The sequence below is a fragment of the Poecilia latipinna genome, unplaced genomic scaffold (assembly GCF_001443285.1).
Source record: "Poecilia latipinna isolate Pla-1442-1.1 unplaced genomic scaffold, P_latipinna-1.0 Scaffold3542, whole genome shotgun sequence".
Taxonomy (NCBI): Eukaryota; Metazoa; Chordata; class Actinopteri; order Cyprinodontiformes; family Poeciliidae; genus Poecilia; species Poecilia latipinna.
In genome coordinates this window covers 19,011-25,153 of record NW_015116158.1, presented here as the reverse complement: position 1 = coordinate 25,153, position 6,143 = coordinate 19,011, and the positions used below count along the sequence as shown (strand labels likewise).

General features: G+C 43.2%; 1 long non-coding RNA gene across 1 annotated transcript; it reads left to right on the top strand.

Annotated features, from left to right (window-relative positions):
- The first annotated feature begins 402 nt into the window (after nt 1-402).
- Nucleotides 403-745, top strand: LOC106941196 (uncharacterized). Its single transcript, XR_001423296.1, has 2 exons — nt 403-516; nt 613-745. It is a non-coding gene; the product is annotated as an uncharacterized LOC106941196 (long non-coding RNA).
- Nucleotides 746-6,143: the final 5,398 nt, after the last annotated feature.

Genomic DNA, 6,143 nt, shown 5'->3' with positions numbered 1-6,143 from the left:
TTCACGCTACACTCTCCAGTTCTGCTCAGTCATCTTTACCAGGAGACGTCGGCAGCTTGAATTCTGTTTCAAAACCAGCATTCGCATCAATCCCTGCTGTTGTAAACCAACACAATGACGCTGCTGTGGCTGAGATGTTTTGTGGCTTTCTAACAGGAGCAAACCCTCCTTTGTATGTCAGCCACTTCCTCTCTTACAGGATGTTCCTCTGTTACACAGAAAAAGCAAAGAGTCCTACTTGAATACAATAGAGTGGTTTTTGAAGAATTGAGCTTTTAAGGTGAAAATACAACCATGTCAATGAATAAGGTCTCCTACATTCACATTTCCAGTCTTTGTGTATACCCACCACTGCATCTCTCTCCGTCTCTTTTTCTCTCTACGACTTGATCTCTTTTCAGCCCTGTTCTTTGTCAGCTCAGGGAGAATTTAGCGGTGATGTGTAAGAGAATGAGAAACATGAGAACAGACAGCATCAGGACTTTTAAGATCCAAGAACCTGTCAGATCCTCTGAGGTAGGGGAGCTGTCAAAATGAAAATTCAGCCTCAGTTTATGAAGCTGGAGTGAACTGCTTTTTATGATATTCTATCTTCTTCTTTTTTTTTTGTAGGACACAACCGCACCCATTAAAGCAACTCGAGGCTTTTAGGTGCAACAGAAGGTGATTCAACCCAACCTTTGCGTTTACCAAACGGTCGGAGATGCCTTCAGGAAATTCATGAAGTAAAACTTTGTGGAACCCCCTCTGTCTGGTATGATTTACCGCGTCGAAGCCTCGTAATCACACAGAAGGTGGAACTTAGTGGGACCTGCACTTAATCTGATAAGAAGGTAATCCATTTCTACCAATATCAAAGATCTGGATGCTGCAGTCTGCGGAGGGAAAACAGGAGTGTGGATAAAAGCCTTTTCGAATCTCCAGTCCCATTTTCTTTATCCTTTTAGATTATGCGGGTTGTTAAAAAAAAAAAGGATGTGCTTTGTGTGTCTGGGATGTCTTGTCAATGCATAAGTGGAGGATTATGTCTCATAAGTCATGGTGCTGCAGGATTTTTTTTCTGGGTTCTTTATCCATGCTAATAGCCTCAGAGGAAGCGGGAACGGGCCTAGGAGAGAGAGGGAGAGAACTGCCTCAACACGACAACTTCCAGCTCAGACATGAAGCGAAAAACATTCGAGAGTGGCGAAATAAAGAGTTAAAAGATAAATGACAGAGAAGAAGGGATGATAAACTGCTCTACCAACATGTAGTGTAATACACACGCACCTTTTTTTTTTGTTAGATGAAATCAATTTGACTGGGAAATTAGATTTCTCTGTCATATCGCTGATGTGATAATGGTATGCTGTAACCTTACAGGGCCCCTGACAAGACTCATATCTCCCTTAGATACGAAGACAAATCCTTATGGTAGCAAATCTACTGTCTGAGGCAGAAGAGAAAATGTGACAAGCTGATTTTATTTTATATATCTCATGTGTCATAGGCGATACTGTTCTCCTCTGCACAGCTCGGTCTCAGATAAGGTGATGTCTGACAAGAGAGCAGCGGGCAGATGGGGGGCGATAGAACAATCAGGCGATGACAGCAGGACGAAGACGTTAAGGATGTGTCCGTACTGTTTTGATTTTCAAATGACTAACAAAATAACCCTATATCTTGGAACGAAATGAGAATTGTATTACCATTAGTGACATAAATTGGAAACTGGCGCTAATTACTCTTCATTCTTGCATTAATACTTACATGGAGGTTTCTCCATGTGGTCTAAGCTGCAAAGTCAATAAAAGTCAAATGTCTGAAAAGTCACTATCTTTGACAAAGCTGCTACCATGACAACGTAGGAGGAACAGAAATTTCGCACCTCAGATTAGTAATGGTACGTTCACATGAAGCGCGCTTTGAGCGTCAGGCACATCTGGTTTACATCTAAAGTCCATGTGGAGGCGCATCGAGGGCCCGTCGTGGCGTGTTTCGAGCGTCTACCACGGCGTGATTTGGACCATTTAGAGCGTTTTGAGGATCCAACGCTCCAAATGGACCTTGAATATAAACCAGAAGTGCCTGACGTTCAGAACGTGTTTCGGTGCGTTCAGAGCGCACCAAAATGCACACGCGTCAAACTCGAAGCATCAGATGCATTTTTTAATGCGCATAACGCATTTGGTGTGAATGCACTGGAATTGATTAATTAAATGTACATTTTTAAAAGTAAACGCATCCGTTTTGTCCCTCGAGCCCTGATCAGTAATCGGCTGGTTGGAAAACGAAGCTTTCCGATATGCTTCCCTGTCACCGTGTGTGTTTGCATCCAGCTGTCATGTGAAATTCATATTGCCAGATTGCAGGTTTGTTTTGGACCAAGAGGAGAAGAAGAAAAAAAAAAAAAGAGTAGAGGATATTTCTCAGTCAGTTTATTCATGCAGACACGAGGTCGGCAGTTAGAAAACCATGTAAACAGCTTAACCTGGTGCGCATAACCTTAACAGGAGGCAGGCCAGCAGCAGTTTGTATTTGGAAATGTAACCACTGGGCCATGGTGAAGCAAACACAAGTCGGTCTCAGGTGTCAAGGGTAGATGCATGTAGCACACATGACTAAACACACGATAGAGCACAGAAGTGCGCCTGCAGCCAAAGTAACCCGGTGTTGTTATTGTGTCCGCGGCCGGGCCGGCCTCACAGCTGACTGGTTTGCTCGCGCTCCCAGCAGAGTGCCGCGTGTTCGCCTGAAAGCTGCTGGAGGATGAATAAGCCCAGTGCTCCCCGCATGCTGTTCCCTATTAAATGGTAAGTGCTGCGGCTCGGCCCGCTGGGCTTGGAATATAGGTATTACCCCATCGCGCTTTTGTGATACCTAGAATTCAGTGCACTGTCACCTCCCTTTAAACGCGTCCCGGGTCGACAATCAGCAGGTTTGTGCCCAGCTGGTTCGAGGCAGCGGAGATGAGACTGGAGTGCAGCTCGCCGCCGAGCACCAGGTGCGGCAAGCGGGAAGCAGTTCGGTTAGCGGAGAGCACTTCAGTCTGTTTGCTTCCATGCATCTGAAAAAAGGGAAAACCTGCTGATAATAAGAACTGTAGGATATTCACTTCACATGCAGTTCAAACCAGATGTTTATTCAGCCATTTTTACTCACTGTGTGACATTAATTCAAAATAAGGTTTCTCTAATATTTCTCAAATAGAAATATTAGCATAAATATTTCTATTTGATGTATTTGTTACATTCTTCAAAGTCAGAGGTTTACATACGCTAAACTTCTGACATAGTGGACACAAGACCACTATGCCTTTAAAAGAAAATGTGAAAAAACCCAGTCGATGTCATGACTTTGTATGCTTTTTTTTTTTTCTTTTCTTTTTTTTTTTTTTAAAGGCACACTTTCTGCAATCATGCATGTCACACTCTGTGTGCAGACCAAATTCTAGCGAGACAGAAGCTGCTAATCTCTTGAATCACTCAGGTCCCAAAATATACTTCTCTCCCCTAAACTGTCCAATATTTTAATCCAGGCAGGATAGAAAAGCAGGGGATAATCGCATTAGTGTAATCACGCTGACCACATGAGGTTTAGCTGCTTAGCTTTGAGTGGATTTTAGATGCAGGTGCTCGGCACCGAGGCATTACAGCTCATAATGCATGTTAGCTTAAACCCTGATGAGTATCTGTTTTTTGTTACTCAGTTCGCTCAACCCGATGCCACTTTTAAATCTAAACAGGTCCAACACCTGGCAGGGAGCAAAGGGTGTAAATATACTCGTCGTACACTCACCCATCCCATTCAGGAATTCAGGTGATCCAGTCAATGCACATATTTACATATTTAAAAATTCAGAACCAAGGCACGGCTTCTGCGGACATTTGTCGATCTCAGGAGCTCGCTGAATACCAGCGTGATGCCATGCTGACTTTGCAACAAGTCCCACTTGGAAATTTCCTTGCTAGTAAATGCTCCACTTTCGGCTGTTATTGGTCTTATCATAAAGTGGAAGTGATTAGATTGAAAGCAATTCAGCCACAAATTGCTAGGCCACGCAAAATCACACAGCAGAGTCAGCAGACGCCGATGTGTTTAGCGGACAGTGGTGTGCGGTCAGTAGCTTGAGCAGTGTGACAGATTGGTTTTCAATGGCTAAGAAGCTGCACCCAAGTCGTACGTCACTAAAGGCAAAGCAAAAATGTTGCACACCACTGTTGGACCTGAGTCCGAATTCACTCCTTTCAGTCTAGCCAGTCAATGCACAGGTCTGGGTTGGCAGCTGCCAGAAGAAAAAGCAAATTGCCTTTCTACCTCATGTCGAGTGGGAAGTTTGGTGCAGAGGGGTCATGATCTTAGCTCCAACTTCAACAAACCAAGAGCTTTTGGATAACTCCATGCTTCCAACTTTGTGGAAACAGACAGGCTGGAAACTCATTTTGGGCGTTTGTATCCGTGAGCACTCCTAACAGACTCTAAAGTAAATGTAAAGGATCAAATTCTCTTCTAATTCAAGGTATAAATACAATGGTACAGAAATGCTGATGGGTGTCACCAAATCTCCACAACAAACATGAGATGCTGAACTGGGATGCGATGAAAAGCCTGTTCTGTCCAACAATCAGAAACATGAACATGTCAGGCTTGCTAAACTCTTCTGTGACTTTAGTCACATGGGACCAAGACTGAGACACCAAATGACTACTGTCAAGCATGAAGAAAGACCTTTAGTGCCGCAAGAATATTTCTCTTTGAATAAGCCAGTCTTATTGGAGTTCATAGCCTTGTGGTCTCTTTGAGATATCAGGACATTTTAAATAAACGCCTCTGGGATTCTTCATGATCCAAAAATACGGTCAAATGAGCGGGGGAATGTTTGGACCAGACAGAAAAACAAACTTCTTCAATGACCATCTCAGCTCCCAGACATACATCCTCCAGAAAACCTTTAGGCTGAGCTGCAGAGGAGACAGCAGCAAAATAAGGACTCTAGAGTGATTGTAAACACTGAATCCCTCTGTCTTTATACTCTGACGACTAAATGTTGGCCTATTGGCAGAATAGGATGGTGTTAAGTGAACCTTTTGATTAACTCACTGAATGATTGTACTCAGATTAAGAGTTTGACCTTATAGTTTCAGATAATACAATAAAAGATTCTCTTGTTTAATGTTTAATTTTGCAAAAATATGACAGGTAGCCACTGCACCTATCCAGGTCGTCTCCACTGAGTATGGCTTTCACATGCAAAACCTCCCACTGCACACGAACAAAACAAGAGAGTAGATTTCTCTCCGTAAAGAAGGATCCCTGCGGCTGACTGTTCAATTACAATGATCACCGCACTGTTTCAGCGACGGCGAGCCACAGAGAGCGATGGTAATAGGAATAGAAACGGTTGCATAAGCTGAATACTGGAGTATCTGTTAAATCACGTCTTTTTCAACAGCTTTTAAAATCTGAAGTGGTTATGAATGTGTCAGCGTGGAGAACACTTTATATTCACACTTTCCTTCCGCGCGAGGTGACAGACTGAGGCTGGCGGCTGTAAAATTGAGTTATGCCACACGTCATTGTGTTTAAAATCTCTGTGTAAGCATCCGGCTGAATTACACAGTAAATTTGTGAATAGCGGCCCAACTGACAGACGGCATGAGCCCCTCCGGCAGGGTGAGAGAGGCGGGGAGGGAAACGGGGAAAACAGCCCTGACTGACAAAAGCAAGACTGATGACAGTAATAGCACAACGTCCATGTAACGCTTGTCAAATGCAGTGCCCTACTAACTTATTCATACCTCACAAACGTGATCACATTTTGTCACGTCGTCATTACGAAGTTAAATGTACTTAACGTACAGAAAGAAGGGCAAAGCTAGAAAATAATACATTCCTGTGAATCGGTGTTTAACAGCTTCCAGATTTCTTCTGTTTTTGCCATTTTGTCCCACTTAGGCCCTTAAATATAATAACTGTCTAATTTTTGAGTATGGATATCATGCTTATTTTGACCGATTTTGGATCATTGTGCTGCCTGAGAAGCCAAGTGCGGTTGAAGTTTGGGTTACATAATGATGAGCAGAATGTTCCTCCTTAAGTTTTTGGAGTAGAGAGCTGAATTCATGGTCCTATCATTTTAGACAGGTAGTCACAAAAACAGCAAA